The sequence below is a fragment of the Puntigrus tetrazona genome, chromosome 2 (assembly GCF_018831695.1).
Source record: "Puntigrus tetrazona isolate hp1 chromosome 2, ASM1883169v1, whole genome shotgun sequence".
Taxonomy (NCBI): domain Eukaryota; kingdom Metazoa; phylum Chordata; class Actinopteri; order Cypriniformes; family Cyprinidae; genus Puntigrus; species Puntigrus tetrazona.
Window position 1 is genome coordinate 12,818,773 of NC_056700.1, and position 18,147 is coordinate 12,836,919.

Genomic DNA, 18,147 nt, shown 5'->3' on the forward strand with positions numbered 1-18,147 from the left:
CCCGATCGAGAAAGATACAACTGTGTGTGCGCTACCCGTGTCTGTCCGTCTCTGTACAAACAATCAAGCTGTGTTTAGTTAATTCAAAAAAATAAATAAATAAATAAAAAAAATAAAGTTTACTGGGAAATACAATGTAGCCATCTAGTATTAATAGGTTATTGTCACGTCTTTGGACTCTGTTGGTTTTGTCGTGTGCCACGTGTTCCGTGTGACCTACTTTTGTTAATATTGTCATTGTCTTCACCTGTGTCTAGTTAATTTAGTGATTTCCTGTTTGTATCTAGTTTGATCCTGTGTATTCGTCGGTTCTCGTCTTTAATGTGCGTGTGGTTTTTGTCCTGTCTGCCTGCCTGCCTGTAAAGATATTGTTTATTTCATCTCAGAGAACATTAAAGTGTTTTCATACTCGTTGCATGCTCTCATGCTAACCACCACGTGACAGTTATTTTATAGCACGGGGCATCGTTGAAAAGTTTGTTTGTGTGTGACACAAAGAGTGTTTGTGTGTTACCAATTAAAGCAGTGCATTAATATGAAACGTTGATTAAACTGACTTGAAATGGCATACCTGCCAGCCAATCAGAATTGAGTATTCAGGCAGAGCTTGGAATAATTGCAATTAATTGCATCCAAAATGAAAGTTTTTGTGTACAAAATATATGTGTGTGTACTGTGCATAATTTATTATGTATATGTAAATGGGCACACATGCACATATACATTTAATAAAAATGTGTTATGTTTATATATTTTTATATATCTATATATTTTTATATAAATTATATGAATGTAAATATATATATGAAAATACATGTAAATACATTTTCTGAATATATACTGTATATGTGTGTCTTTTTATATACATAATAAATATACAGACATAGTACGTATATATATAAATACGTGTGTGTGTGTGTGTGTGTGTGTGTGTTGAAATGCAGACTTCATTTACTTCATCCAAATACTGTAAAAATGCGCCTTGTTAATTTTACAATACAAAGTTTTCTGTTTTAATATAATTGGAACTTTTCATTTATTAACGTTGACTAAAAGTTTTTAGGTAAAATTAATATCAGTAAATGGTGTCCTTAAAATCCTCTTTTAGTCTACTAAAACATTTAGCCTGCTGAAATCAGATGCATGGTGTTTGAAACTTCCCTTATTTTGAATTCCAAATTGCCCTTACATCTCTAAAACTACCCCCTGTTGAGGAGCATTTCTTTTTAAATATCTCTGACATAAATATGCAAATATTCATCGCTGCCTCTGAAAACCACAAGACGCCATTTAATTCTCACAAATAATTTCTTCCACTTTAACTCAAAGCACCCCTATTCCTACTTGGTCTGTCCACAAGATGTCTGGGATATTGATCAAGACTGACGATGTTGTCCTGTCCAGCACTAGATTTCTCCCAGAGCTCCCCTGATCCTCTCAACAAGCGATTGACTGACAGCTGTAGAGCAATACGCCTGATGATGGGTCCAAACAGAAAGACATTAAAGTCAATTCAGTAACTATCAGCTGAAATGGCACTTCTTAAAGCGAGACTCCATCGATTAGTAAAAATCGCTTACCCCCACATCATTCCAAACCCTTCAAAGCTTTGCTTGTCTTTGGAACACAATTTAAGATATTTTAGATGAAAACCCGGGAGGCTTGTGACTGTCCCATTGACTGCCAAACAATTACTATTTTCTGCCATCAGTGGTACATTCAGTTCATTCAATTTTATAAAGCGATGAGAATATAATGACTATATTCAATAATTGTCTCCTCTGTGTCTCTCCACTTGACAGTAGCACCATTTTGGAGAATATTCACAGGGCGCAAACTACATACACTCTTCTGTCATCTACAACAGAGTTCAGTGAATATTCTCCAAAATGGCGCTACAGTGATTTAGGTGAGACACAGAGGAGATTAATTATTGAACAAAGTTATTATTTTTATTTAATTGCATACAAAATGTATTATCATATCTTCATAACATTCAGATTGAACCACTGATGGAAGATGGAGTATTCTGACGGGTTTGGAACGACGTGGGGGTAATTAATGACAAAAAGTTAATTTTTGGGGGGAGTAATTCCTTTAAGATTATTGTACACTTTTTTTAACCATTCTTGCACAAATCCCAGAGTTTATGATGTATGATGTGTGCACGTAGTCTTAAAATATTATTTAAAAGAACATATCAATTAAGTGGTTTTAAACATTAAATGGTGATTGGTCAATATTTTTTAAATAACAGTGTACTATAAAATAGTTTAATAGTTCTAACTAGGTATTAGCTAATAAAGACCAAAACATAATATAAATAATGCTTTTAGAATACTATTTTATCATGAAGGTCACAAAAATGTCAAACTTTATTTATAATATCATAATTAATTTAGTTTGGCCCTGAAGCTATCAATCACCTTTTTTGCTGAGGGTTAAGGAAGTTCTTTCCATCCCAGTGACTTTCCATTTCATTTACTGAAAAGAAAATATTTACTTCAACTTTTTTCGGGTCCTATCCTGCATCCTGTTCACGGAATGTGCCACATACTGTACACTATAATAGGAGGAAGCTCAGAATAGCAGAGTTTCTGTCAAAGTGAAAGGTGCATTTCTCTGCTGGTCAGTCCTTACACAGAAATAAATGGGACTCCAAGATCTCACTTCTAAGGGCACCTGAGGTTCCCGTCCCAGTTATCATCAGTACTTTCCCTTTCCTTTTCATTACAAATAAACCTAATGAGGCATGAAATTAAGTTCCTTTGTCGATGGAGTATTTGAAAATTAAATCTGCAAGAGAACATCACCATGATGGCCTTTAGATGGACGAAGTGATCTTTTGCATGAGCGTGTCCTTCCAGTAAAACACTTTTCTTTACATTCGTGAATTTATTTTGCAGAGCGTAGCACTTAGCACCCTTGACTTGTGCATTTATAAAATGCACGATCATGTGACGGCGGCCCTGGGCTCCTTGAAACGTTCACAGCTCTGCAAACGCACACAATGCGTTGCCAGGCCTTCCTAGCTGAGCTCCAGCTGCACACGTGCACCAGCTGAGGCTGGGATTTGTGGCAGACAAGAATGACGTAATTAGCTTGCTGCAAACACACACACACACATTCTCAAAGGTGAATGCACTGCAATGCAGCTCACAAGCTGAATTGGAATGACAGGGAAAGGTATTTTAATAAAACTGTGTTTCAAAGAAATTCAACAGGTGATGCATTGCTTGAAAATAATGAAATGTTCTTCCATCCTGGCCTAGTTAAATACGATGACACATAAAAACCAAATATAAAATAGGGATGACCAATAAAGTTTAAATAGTCAATCATGAATATTTTGCTCAAAAATACAATCACGATTAATATCATTTTTTTACATCAGAATTTATGAGACACAAGTCAAGAGAATGTCACTTCTCAAGGTTTTCACAGGACACAGCGTAAGCGATCACATGAAAGACTATATTACACTATATTATTTGAACAGAATATCTCAATAGAGATATCGCGCAGCTCCAGTTTGCATGCTTTCAGCTCATCTGAATTCTTTGCATAATGTAGAAATAGTGAGCCTGGTTGCCATGTTGAGGAAATTAAGCAAAGAAAATACAGCTGCAAAGAAAATATGAAGAGTTCAAATAGAGTTGAAATAGATAGCATTTCTTTCTAGCTACACTGTATAGGTTTCTATGTAAGCACTGGTACTTTTTTAGTGGCTTGAGGTTGGCATTTAGCACATTTGAAGTGAAAGTACTTGGTGAACATACACTATGAGTGGAGAGAATTCACTCAGCATCATTATCTTTTTTTTGACCTAGATGACTTTTAGAGGCTTTTGCATATATTGATCAAAAAAGCTCTGATTGCAGATATTGCAATATTCTGCAAATCTGATGAAATATTCAAATTGAGAAATGCAGTAATGCCGCTACATAATTGCATAAATGCAATTCTGTCTCCTGTTTCTCACTGAATTCGAAATCTCAGTTCAAATCTGAATGGCACACAATATTAAGACAGACAAGGTGAAAATAACCATGTTCTGTTGAGACTATCTATCATGGAGGTAAAATGTGTTAAGAGGGCATTTGCTTCACATTGGTTAGTATCAACCTATTTTAATGTTAGGTATATTTTTGAAGGTGCTGTAATGGAAATGGGGTCTTAGACCAGTCCATGCCAAAAGTCATACATACTAAACTTTTTCTGCACGAATTCACACACACACACACACACACACACTATCTAATTCCTATGCACTACTGTATGAGAACATGTTGATTTGACACACGAATGGAAGTGAAGAATTGCATAGCTGATATACCAAGTTTATACATATCCACACTTCGGCAAAGACATTACATAACTCACGCATACCGGCACACTTTGCATCGCCATGTGGTCTGGCTCACTTTGATTTGCGTTGCCAAATGCGCTCTGCATTTACACCTCGTCAAGAGCAGCGTTAACGGCTTCTTTCTGCATTAAAAGAGAAATCTGGGATTTGTCATTCCTCCCAGACACTTCTTAATCCTCGTCTCTGCGTGCATTCATCTCCCTCAAGTTTGTAGCGGTCTGCCTTCTCAGCCACCAATAAACGCTGCATCCTCTCTAAGCCTCTAAAAGCTCTGAGGGAAAAGCCTCGATTGAGGCTTTGCATTGTTTACTGACAACAGTTTCCACCCATGAGCACAATTCTCATAGATAACTGAACCACTGCAGGAGGCAGAGCAGCATAGTCCACCTCTGTGACCACACAAATATTGGGTCTCATTCACTAGAGTTTTCTGACAAGATGCGTACTTACAAGAAAAAAATCCTCCCCAAAGTCATAACAGGTGTGTATGCGCATACTGTAGTTTTGTTGATGAATAACGAGGGTATGTGACTACAGTTTTATCGGCATAAATGCCAAAAAAATCTTAGAATACAGAAGATTTGTGCACAGGCATTCATATTCTGCAAACCTACCCTTGTACACAGCAAGATATTCAAATAAAATCAAATGCGACATTCTTAAAAGTCATGGAAATATAGCAAACAGCAGTTAAAATATTTAAATGTATGTTGTACACAGTGCAGCTAAATAAGATATATTTTTCATTTTGAAAACACATTTCAGCCCTCACATACCAAAATTTATTACAACATGTACTTCATGGGCAAGAAAAACATTTCCAGTCAGTGGCCTACATTTGTGGATGGTATCTTCAAGACCAAAACTAGATTTGTAATTATTTATCATGTTATTTTCTTTACATGTAATTTTTTTAGAACATTATATGTTCACAACGTATATCTATAAACAGTGTATCTACTTTGGTGCAACTACTGTTGGTCACGTCACAAAACCTAAGTTTGTCTACACGGGACGCAACAAAAATGCATTTGTCTTTTGTGTAAGTACACCATTCATACAACGAGGCGTTTATTTTAAGTTTTAATGTGTTTAGTCATGTTTCTAAAAACATTAAAACTAGACAAGGTGTAAATCTGACTGTACATAAAAGTATTTTAATGCAAATGACTTTATTTTCTTGCACAGTTTTATTTAAAAAATGTATTTTCAAGAATATAAAAATTGCCAAAAAATTATATCGGTAAAAATATAAATATTTTATAAATATAAATATAAATAACGTTTGAAGCATATTTTAGCAAATACGTCTTTGAGCATTTTTTTTATTTCTATTTAAAAATGTACTTTGCTGCATGGGATAGATCGAACATCTGAATTTTTGTATTTCCATTAAAAAAAGTGCATTGTGTTGACGTTTCTGGCAAAATTTATAATGGCACAAAATTATTTATGTTTAAGGCCAACGGGATAAATTTGCGCTGCTTTAAATTTGTTTCAAATTGTATTATAAAATCTAGAAATGTAGCTCATGCAAAAATGTAAATTCTATCATAAATTACTGCCCCTTACATCGTTTCGAAACCGTAAGACCTTTGTTCGTGTTAACAAATTAAATGAACATAAATAAAGATATTTTTGATGAATTCACAGTTGAAGTCAAAGTTTTCTGACCCCGTATAGACAGCAATGAGCTGACACGTTCAAGGGCCAGCAAAGTAGCAAGGAAATCATTATAGTCCATGTGACATCAGTGGTTCAGCCATAAAGGTGTTTTAGCAACAGTGAATGAGACCCATTGCCACACATTTACTCACGCTGTATAATGAACATTTTCTGATATTTACATAAAAAAGTCCTTCCTCACTCACATGAGTGAGTAGATATGAAAAGATGCGTGGGACAGAACACTCAATGAATAAAAGCAGCCTGGACGCTTTCTTGAACTCATTTTGAGTTCACCCACGCAGAGCAGTGCAAACTGCAAATGAGTCACTTTTCCCAAGCATACTCGCATTTCTACCTCTCTTTGAGTCCTGCACCTCTATGACACAACATCTCAAATGACCCATATCAGACGGTAAATGCATAATCAAAACCTAGTGAGCAATTAAGGATATGCAGAGGGGTCAAAGTGATTTTCTGTGGATTGGGAGTGAAATTCATAATAATCAGAGCTCTGACCCGTTTAATCAGTGCCGTGATGAACTCCTGCATCGTTTCACTGCTTGAGGGAGAAACTCGGCTCAGTCCGACTATGTGGCATCTAGTCTATAACAGCAGACATCCTTTAAGCAGAGCAGACTGAAGAGGTGTGGGAAATGTATTTAAGAGCTTTCCATTTCAGAGCGACAGACTCAAATGAAATGAAAATGATCTTCTTGCACATTAAAGAGTGGGTGAGACGCAAAACTGCTTTTTTCCTTATTTTCTGCCGACTTGTTTTACTGCACTATACTGCACCCATACAACAGGTGAAAAAATATCTGAGATCAGTAGTATGTCCGAATTCTGTATTTATAAAACAGAAGGCTAAAAGTACAGATGAATTAGAGTGAAGTGACTTATGGCAAACTTACCCAGTTTCATTTCACTGGTCACAAAGTAATTCTTAACCTATATACCTACTAAACAGTATGCAATTTTGGGGTCAACTCTAGATGTGTATAGCCTGCGTAACTGAAATCACACTGATGACATCACCTCTAAGATCTAAAGTCGTTACTGCACACACACACACACACACACACATATTCTCAACAACGAAAATAAACAAGACCGCTTGTTTTGGCAAAACAGATTAATGCAGGTAATTGAGAACAAGCTGCCATGTCATCAAGTCAATGTCTATTGCCATGGAAACAGAATAATTGTCTGATGTCCACCAAGTCTCTTTTTCTGCATCTTGAGATTACTCCTGCAGTTAATTATTTATTTTCTGCTACTTTACATCTGTTGTGATACAGTAACATTTTGATGCTTAAATCTACATGACTATATCATAGGTCAGAAACATTATGCTGGTACTGCAATCTGAAAAAATGTAAATCCAGGGGTTTTCAGCTATTTCCGCTGAAGCAGGGACATACTTTTTTTTCCAGCTTCTTAACTTTGCATCTTTTTCTCCAAACTTCACACAAATCCAAGAACTGCACATACAAAATGCAAAATGGCACACATCTCTTGAAAATATCACAAACATATCTCAAAAGCAAACATTCCCAAACAACTTACCATGTTATTCATTCCTTTTAGATTTTTGTGTGTCACATAGATGATTGTGCGTTTTGTTTTGCAAAAAGTGTTTGAATTATGAAAATTGAATTAAATGTACAGTAAAATGCTTTATATTTGAAAGGCTTATTTAACATGTACTAATTTTTTTTACATTATTTTCAAGGTTGAAAACAGTTGTGCTGCTTGATATTTTGTGAAAACTGATATATTTTTCAGCGTTCTTTGATCAAAAGGCAGTTCAGAATTTAAATAGATAGCTTTTATATTTTCTTCTTTTTCTTTTTTCATACCAGCAACTGTTTGTTCACAGTCTTAAAAAAAACATAAGTAAGAAATTCATACAGGTATGAAATTCACATCAAGGTGAATAAATTATGATTTTTTTTTGGATGAACTATCCTTTTAAATAAAACATATAGTGGTTCAGTTTTTTTTTTTCCTTCTTTTGGATAGTTCGGTTTTTCTGCCATTGAGCTATATCAGTTTAGACATGGACACAGCAATGGGCAGCCTTTCACAACCAGACTGACAGTGGCTCTTGTGAAAAAAAAGTTGTACCTGCTCTTGAGAGACCCTCACTGCCGAATTAAGAAATGCAGTTGATAACCAAGACGTGAGAGAGGTGGAAGACCTCAACACCTCAAAGTCTCTTATTCCACATCTTCACGTTTTACTTCTTAAGCACATAATCTTTTTCAAATGGTCCTACTTTTCCAGTCCGTCTTTATCTCTCTTTTTTGCTCCTACAGTACATACACACATACACCTCGCACCTTTGATGCACAGAGAGAGCTTAATGGAGTGAGTGTCCTGATATTTTTCACTTGATTTCAAGCAACAGATCAAATGAGGAGTGATGGGCCATGGAGAACTGGGCAGAAGGAAACATCCTGATGCTCAATGGACTGATCATCAGTTACATCGCCTAAAATGAAGCCACTTCTGTCTGCACAGACACACCTGAGATCAGCAGCTCTTTTAAAGACCCCATGAAATCAACTGAAAGGCACAGCTTTCTGTAAAGGAAAGATTTATAAACAAATGTGTACAACTTTATTTACTGTTCATAAATTAAATCATAAATGTGCAAGAAAGCGAGATTGTATTTTATTCTAATGTATACTCAGTAAACAAATATTGTACCGTTCAATTGATTGGGTCACAAAGATTTTTTTTAATTCAGTGAATATACATGAATGTTTTTAAATGTAACATTGCTATTTCAAACAAATATCTTTGAACTTTCTATTTCTGTTTCTTTCTATTTAGAATCCTGGAAAAGGGTATAATGGTTTTCACATAAAGAAATAAAGAAATAAGCAGAACAACTGTTTTTTTTTCTAACATTATCAGAAAGTATGTGACACTGAAAACTGTAATTGCAGAAATAAAAAAAATAAACATTGTATTTTAAAAAACTGTTAAAGGAATAGCTCACCCGAATATTTTAATTAGCCCATATTAAAAGGTGTTTATTATAATTTTTTTTTCAGTTTTTAAAAAAAAAAACATCCTGGCTCTTCCAAGCTTGATAATGTGGGTGGGTAGTGGCAATTATTTTGAAGCTCCGTAAATCAGATATATCCAGAAGTACTGCGATGTAAAACTAACCTATACGTCTTCGGGTGTTATCACATGTTCTCTGAAGCAGATCGATGGGTTTTGGTAACAAAAATATTTTTAGTTTTAAAATTACAGCGTAAATAACTGACTGACTGAGTTCTGGCTAAACATATGAAGTAAGTTGCATCACAGGTCAAGTCATAGGTTAGCCAAGAAGCCATGAGTCAGTTATTTATGTTATAATTTTAAAACTAGAAATATATATGTTACCAAAACTCATTGATCTGCTTCAGCGGACATGTGATAACCCCCCAAAGGAGTAGAGGTTCGTTTTTATGTTGCAGTACTTGTGGATATATCCGATTTACGAATTTATGATTTTTTTTTTTTTCATTTTATGATTAAAAGTCAATCTTATGAAGTTGCTGCTCTCAGATCTGAAGATGCAAGCTGGCTAAGAAGACAGACGCTTTGTTACATTCAGTACATTCATTATCCATGTTGTTTAGTGTTGGTGTTTTTTGGTCACTTTAAGCATTGAGGTAGTGAGGGAGGACTCCAAACGCAGCCTGAGCATTACAGACAAGCCGGAATGTGGTAAATAATGCAAGAGGTGGCAGTCAGGTCTCTCACAGCACGCAATGTTAAATATTCATCCAAGGTGGGCAACCCATGCCGATTCCTGCTCGTATTTGTGGCATTAGTCGGCTTGTTCCTTAGTCACCAGTGTTCAGCCAGACAAACAGAGCATTTCAATGCAAACGTGCACCCAGGGAGCATCTAAACAACGTCCACTCGGGGCGCAGGAGAGCATGGTTTAGTGTTCTCTCTTCTTTTCGCTGAGTCAACAGATGACCTGACAAAAATGTGCCGATATGAAACAGATTATTAATTGAGTAAGATTTAACTGTGGTATCAGCATCTAGATCGCCATTCACAAGTACTTTTCTTTGAAAAAAAATCTTCCTGAAGTTGAATCTGGATAAAGGAAGGGCACAGAGCGCTTCTTTATTGACTTTGTCTGCTGAAGGGGGCTCAGTTTCCATCTTCTCACTTATTTTTACCTTAAAGCAAAGCAATGGCTCTTAAACATCCTGGTGCTGAGCCCCAAACAGCTTTTTCCATTATTATAGGGTTAACAGAGGTCATTTACTTTACCTTTTTCATAAAAGTACAGTTCCACTGTGCCATTATCTGCCATTCCTATATCTGAATTGTAGCAATTTCGCAGCTTATTAAAATGGTTTGTTTTAAACTCTAGCAATCAGCAATAATTCTTTACCACCCACATACATAATAAGGGCAGGCCAGTGTATTCAATACAATATTAAACACAAGTCAATAAGCATTAAAGCACAACGGAGGGCATAAAAGCCTGTAAGCATGTAGATAGTTTAAATTGCAGCCACATAAAGAGGACCAATTATCATCTAATTTGGATCTCACAACACACCAAGAGGAAACAAAAGGGGGGTATTCGTGAAGATGTGCAATATCAGACTTCATATTCATCTGCAGGAAATCTCACACACCTCACTTTACCACATTAAAAATGTCAATAAACTGTCTTTTTGAGGAGCAGGACGATTAACTCTAAGCTTATTTGGAAGGTTTGGCATCGTAAAGGTACATATAACACCCTCAGCCGCCAGTTTACGGACCAGGTGAAGAAGGCGAGAACTTTTCTAGAAGCCTTTTGCAGAGCAAGAGTCCACTAATGCATCCACTCCAACCCTGTTCTGCATAAATATACATTACAGATGGCATCCTTTTGAACTTGTTTGTTTGTTAAATGAGCCATGCTCACATTCATAATTGCATTTTCCAACATTAATTTTAATTGTGCGGGCATGGGTGTGAGAGGGGACATGTCAGTTGAGGGTGGACTGCAGGGCTGCATCTGGTGTGATGCTTCCTCGATGTCTCCTGAGCGCCCAGCTCAGAGAAAACAGGTCATCAGTATTAACACACGACACACTAGAAACTCAAACAATGGCTGCAGGTGGGACCTGTCATGCTCCAAGAAGATGCATTTGGGGGAAATACAGACCAGATTTATTATCCAGAAATTAGAAAGCAGTTATTTTATCCACCCTGAGAGATGCTGTGGCTTATATGCATCAGCTTGAGCGTTTGGGCCCTCCGTAGTCATCACTTCTCAGATTATTAAAAGCAAGAATGTATCTTGAGAGATGACACGGATTCTTTCTTTACCGCCCTACAAAGGGAAAAAATCAAAAGGAGCCTACAAAGTACTTTAAAATGTCTTAAACGACAACTGTAGCACTTCATCAATATTTATCAATTGTGACAGGAAACATAACAGCCAACAGGCTTGCACAGAAGTGCCATCAAGACCATTTATTCTAGGGACTTTTACATTTAGACTTCCTTTTTAAATAAACGCTGTTCTATTGATCAAAGTGTGAAAACATAAAGCAGAAAGAAAGAAGTACGTTTTCAATGGTTAATATTAATAATAAGAAATGTTTCTTGAGCATCAAGTCTTGTTAGACTTCGTCCTTACTACCTTTCTGGGCCTTGAACATGCCAGTTATGTTGCTGTCTATTTAGGGTCACGTATGGTGACCACTGTCTGAAAAGTTGAGGTATTTGTTAAAAAGTATGTACATATATCATACGTGATATATGATCCCCCCCCCACACAAACACACACACACACACATCGCTCCACACGTCACCAACTGCTAACCTACAAAAGACAGCTGTTCATTATTTCTACTACTGCTGGAATGAAATAACCCCCTCACATGCTCTATTATCCCATTCCTCTGTGGAATTCATGTTAATGGCACCCAAATTGAGCTTTGTTAAATGTTTGCATTGTTAGATGGCCCGATGTGTATTATAGCTCAATGAAAATTAGATTCTCACTAGTTCATAGCTCGGCTGCAAGCAAGTACTGTATACACAGATCTGACCTCTCATGTGAGAGCTGCTTCAAGACACCCTGGAGTAATCTTTGATCTTAAAGAGGATGCAACTTTGATACAGCTACGCTAAGCCGTTAAAGTCATTCAAGTCATTTCCTTTTCATTTTGTGAGGCTAAAAGAATGATAATAAGCTTTTGTCTTCTCAAGCTCTGTTTACTCAACACAACTGAATATATTTTCGTTTCCACTATTACAAACGAAACTGTTTTTTTTTTCCTTTTTAATGTTTTGACAAAAGTGTTATTGCATTACTGTGTTTTATTCAGTCATTTAGGTAGTTATAATCAACTCTGTTTTGATTTACAGCTGCTTTGAGTGTAATTCCTGACAAGTGCGATGTGATTAAAAACATCTGATTATTAATGCTCATCTGACTGGTGTGTTGACATCTTTCAGAGAGCGCACTTCACAGACGATCTCGGCTTATAATAAGAGAAGAATTAAATGAGTACTTATGAAATCAGGCACAGTGTTATGCATGCATAAGAGTGACAGCAAACTCTAAATGCATGTTCCTTCTTGTAGATACCTGCCACCTTGCTTTTAAATTAGAGGCTACATGTTGCCTTCTCTCAATGAGATGTGGCAGACAGTGTGGGTGGGAGCATGGTTGACATGGATGAAGTTAAATAGCAATAGCCTGGCTCAGCTGTACCATTTGTTTGCATTACTATACATAAAATCACACTCATTGGCATAAATCTCCATGTTTAACTTAATATGGTAATTCAGTCTGAGATCACTGGAGAGCTGTCGCTTGGAAAGGAGCCTCTTTGTAGGAGAGATAAGGACCTTGTTTTACAGCTTCAAAGCACAGTTATTATCTATCTTCGGTCACATTCATCTCAGATCATAATCGATTAAAGGACAATAAAGTCTAACGCTGTTAATGTCTCTGTATTAAATCAATATCAAAATCCATAAGATGTTAGCTGAGTAACTGCTAGGAAGTGAATACACTAAGGATGCACGATCATATAAAATGGACATTGCGATACAGACATTCACTTGTTGACTTGAATAAATATTTGGAAAGAATTAATTATTCTAGGGTGATTTCTTTGGAGATTGCATATGCATAAATAATAATAATAATAACTTTTTATTGTGAGGATAGTTATTGTTAAACTAAAAAGTAAACGGACTTAAGGGTTAATGTTACCTGTAGATAACATTAACCGCTAAATAGGCTCATTTGTCGACGGGTAGAAATTTGATAAGCATTGTGGTTTAAAAACAGTTATTTTATTGAAATGCATTCAGATTACTAATTTTGCTATATGCGTGCGCTGTCTGAAAGACTGTTTGTATTAATGCTATTAATTCTCTGTTAAGAGCTGTCAGAGAGGAGTGACGCACAAGCGCGCGACAGTTCTGAATGATATTTTTACCACATTATAGGCCTTGAATAGTTAAATACACACACTTGTATATGTTAGAATCCTGGTATTTGGCTCTTAAGTGAAAGCAAACAGCTGAGAAAGAAAAAACACGTATAACGTATAAGTGAGAGCAGTCTAATATTCCCGCTGTCTGTCATTCAAGTTACTCAAACAACAAAACTGTTCTTGACTAAATCAGTTTTGTTACTTTTTTGTAAGAAGAAATATCATACCGCCCACCCCTAAAATAAAATATGCTGTATTTCAATTTCAGAATGAAGAACCGCTGAAACACTTCTATCAACCGCGTGTGTGTACATATCGCTCTTCATTCTGAAACCGGAAATAGCTTTAACTAAAGCCAGGCCATTATTTAAAAGCCTTTTAGGATCGTACTTGTCAGTCTTTACGAACGTGTAGGATCTGAGTTGATTTTATTGATGTCATGCTGTACGACAGTCAAGACGTGTTAAAAAAAGGTGCGCATCAAAAAATCTTGTTCCGAGTTTCACGTCAATCCACACATTATTAAGTGATTGATAGCTGCATTGCACGCTTGGGATGAAATGCTGGCTGCAAAACCAGCATATTTAAGGAGAATATTATAAACAGAACCACACACTCACAGGAAAACAGCGGCGAAACCGGTGATTATCATAGCAAAGGCAGCATATCTGGTGAATTTTGCGAGCGGAGGATGAAAGCACAGGAGTTTATGGCATTTAGAAGAAATCTCTAGCAGAAATGCTGATCACGGCTTGTCTTGAAATACGAAGAAAGTTTGTTGTTCGCCGTAAGAGATGACACTGCAGGACTATGCTCAAAATCTTCTGACACGGCCAGAATTTTGTTAATCGGCTGTCGGTGAACATGTCAAACTACCGATCAAAGGCTACAGATTTTAGCCTAGGATTATAAGAATCAAAATTTGTCTCAGACGGCCAAATTGTGGCTAAAATTGCACAGTGTGAGCCGGGCTTAAGCCACCATATTGAGAAAAAAAAAGCACATAAATTGTAGCACATCGATTTCTGTATATATAGCAATTAACACATGACAAGCAACATTGTCAATTTCTAGAAAAACACAATTGATCTAAATTAAAATTGACAAAGTAGACAGACTTAAATAAGATTTTCTTGTAATCCATACTCTAACAATACAATAATTTCATTTTTTAGTTTTATTTTAGCAACCTGCAGGCCCATTCTTGACCACACAAGTATTCGGTCATCATGGAGGGGAGAAGCACGGGGAGCATAAGTACAGGCATGGGTTACAACCGCAGCACCAAGTAGACCCCTACTGTGCCAATATAAATGCTCATACTTTATTCAGATGCATATGCATACATATACACAGCATGTAGTCAACAACAAGTGGCATGCACACAGTGGTTTGGTGCAAGCTCATTTGCAGTGCAATCATGTAGGTCGCAATCAGCAAGACTCCATATGCAGTTCTAAAATGACTTTCAAAATTATAAGGGGGTTCATTTTTTACATGCAATTAAAAATAATTAGCTTGTAAAACATATGAGATGTCAGAGTGATTAATGCATTGATATGTATCATATAGACATACAGTGGTCTTAAACTCAAGAAAAAGTCAAGAATTCCATGTCTAATAAACCCGGCAGAGGTAAATAAATGAAACTAAATAATCAGAATGTAATAAAACACTGTATTGCATTTTCCTGGTGTCACAAATGCATCCAAATTCATCAAAAGATGTAAACCTTAAAAATCTAGTCTGTCTGGTCTAATTATTTATGGCCTTTTACCTTTCATTTTAAAGAAATATCAAAAACTAAGCCTAAAGGTCCATCCATAAAACATAACCGTCACTGCACATTACCTACACAGGGTCTAGTTGCTAACTGCTGTTCAAAAATTAAAACATTTTGCATGTAGATTATTTTAGGTTGACAGTAACTTAGTTAGTGAGATATGTGCTACGATGATGTGGCTTTTATTTTAAAACACAGGCTTAATTTACTTAAGGGTGCATTAAGTGATCTTTGAAAAAAACGCTTTTGACCACAGCGTTGGGCCCAGAACCGAAACACACTTGTAGCCAAACGACAGTAAAGGGGCATGTCTTGTAATAGCGAAGAGAAGAGAGCACTCATTTGAGTGCACGAGACGGATATTAGCAGATCTACTGGAGATAGAGAGAGCTGGCAGATAAAAAAAAAAAAAACTAGGAAGATATCAGAGAAACGAAATATGACTGGAGATGGTGGGCCTGGAAGCGGATGCCGAGGTTGCGTTGTTTCACGAGTCATGTTGATTTTGCTTTATTTCACACAACTTATCCGTGTTGGCTTTTGTTTGAATATGCTTGTGTGCCACCTTCACTTGTTTCTGTGATTGTCATCGCCATGGTTCTGTATGCACATATGGGGCAGAGATTTCAAAATAGTGGCGAGGTCCTGTTGGAGTATGGGCGTGTTTATTTTTGGTGCTTTCAAATATTAAACATCATTTGGCAAAAATCGCATAGCGCACCTTTTGTACATTTTGCACTTTCAAGCACTTTACAAGCAACTATATAACTTAATTCATAATAAATAGTCTGACTTTACTTGCTTTTCCGCTATTGGAGGAAACGATTCTGAGCACAGAGAGTACTGGTACCAGTAATTTCCAGTAGAACATGTTTCGTTGCAGTACCATATTAAAAATAAAGCTTCCAAGGTTAGTTTTTTTTCAGCCAGGGCAAAGAACAACCATTTTTTTGGTTCCCCATAAAACCTTTCCGTTAATAAAAGAACCATTTTCATCTGTCTTGAAGAATATTTATATTTTAAGATCACAACATACAATCACATATCCACTGTTCAATTTATCAGCACAGCGATAGAGAGAAAAACAGAAGTATGTCAAAAAGCCCAGATCAGTACAGGATGGCATGATTCAGCAACAATGCAATAAAAACTTGCAGGTATGTTGACCTGAAAAGTATGTACGCATGCAGGTATATGTATTTAAATTAAAGGTCATATTTAAGAAATATATATATATATTTCTCATTCCCAAAGTTATGACTTTTCTCTTCATATTACTATGGGAATGCATTAACATGTATACATCAATACATGACAACTATGCCTAGACCTTCACCTTGCTCAATCAAACTCCAGTTCTAGCACTCAGCCTGACATATTTCCTTTGTTGAATATCAAGAACTTAACTAGCAAAGCAAGCTATTTTTAAATTGCTTTGCTTTGTGAGATGTCCCCAGACTGGTGAACCTTTTGCACAGCGCCACGTGCAACGCATGTCTCAACAATCCTCCCCCTCCGAGAGCACACAACCGCACAACTGTGTCAGCTTCACTCCCGTCACCATACACCATGTGACACCGCCGGGATGACACCAAAAAGAAAAAAAAAAAGAAAGCAAAGACAATGCTGAAATATCATAAGGAAACGATCCTCTAAATCAGCCACTTCAGGAGAAGCAAAACAATATTGATGTTTTACAAAAATACCCAGGTGAATGCTCAAGCGTTCAAAGCACTTTGCAGGAGTTGTGCTGAATTGGTGTGGTTGTGGCCTAGTTTTGTAAAGTGGGCTATTAAGTCATTCCATTCAGCTTTTCCGCAAATGGCTTTTATTCAATTAGCAACACTTGCCGAACAACATTCTTCAAACTCAGAGCTGACTGGACGCAAATACGGGGGCTGAAAACCAAAGCAGCTGCACGATACCGTTTGCAAAATGCCACATCTGTAAGTAACAACAGCGCCGTGTGATTTCATGAAAAGGCTGATCGCAATGTGCCTCTTCTATGCAATCACTGCTACATATCAGACAATGGCTTTCGATGGCCTACTTCCATTATAGCAATTCCACATCCTTTACTGTTTGGACAGCGTCCAAACACAATTCTCAGGGTCAAAGACTTAGAGTAAATGGATTATCAGTATATCGAACACGCTGATCAGAACTCATTCAGACTTCTTAAGACCCTGATGGGCTGACGCTGTGAAACCCAATAGGTTTCCACAATCCCGTTCATTAGCTCTGTCACTGATGTAAGCTTTGAGTACAGCCACGGGTAAATGAATGTACTGACAGGCAAAGAGAATACAGTTCCATGCGTGAGCCAATAACCTCACGCACCGTAAGATGCCACCGGGGAAATATTTGCAACTACTTTTCATACAAGGCGATCAATCGCCCACTAATAGCCTTCAGTTCTCTATGAGGTTATTCTCAATTACATTAATAATGGATTCGAACAGAACGAGTCAATGAGCGTCTACTATTTTCACAAACTCTTTAGTCATTCGAGCTTGATTCAGTCCAGAAATCTTCTACCGAGCACGAACACAAGCCTACAAGTGCCTTCCACTGCTGCAAGATAGATAAGAAGCAATTGTGTTCCAGAAACTCCACGGTTATGAGCTTCACAGTGAAAACAGAATGATAAATTAGCTCTCCAGCCCACACGATGTGCGTGTAGGCCTTAACGTGTCAACCCTTGCAAAACTCAAGAACATGCTTGGAGTGTGTCATTCAAGCACGCTGCTCTAAACAACATAGGTGCTGCATTCGAAAGAGGACAAGCAGTAAACACACGACCTCGACTCTTCAAAATCACAAGTGCCATTGAGAATAAAGCGCCGCTCGAG

General features: G+C 36.9%; 1 protein-coding gene across 1 annotated transcript in view; it reads right to left on the reverse strand.

Moving 5' to 3' along the window:
• xkr4 (XK related 4) overlaps window positions 1-18,147 on the reverse strand; it is a 47,947-nt gene that overhangs the window by 28,626 nt on the left and 1,174 nt on the right. The gene's annotated exons all lie outside the window — the stretch shown is intronic.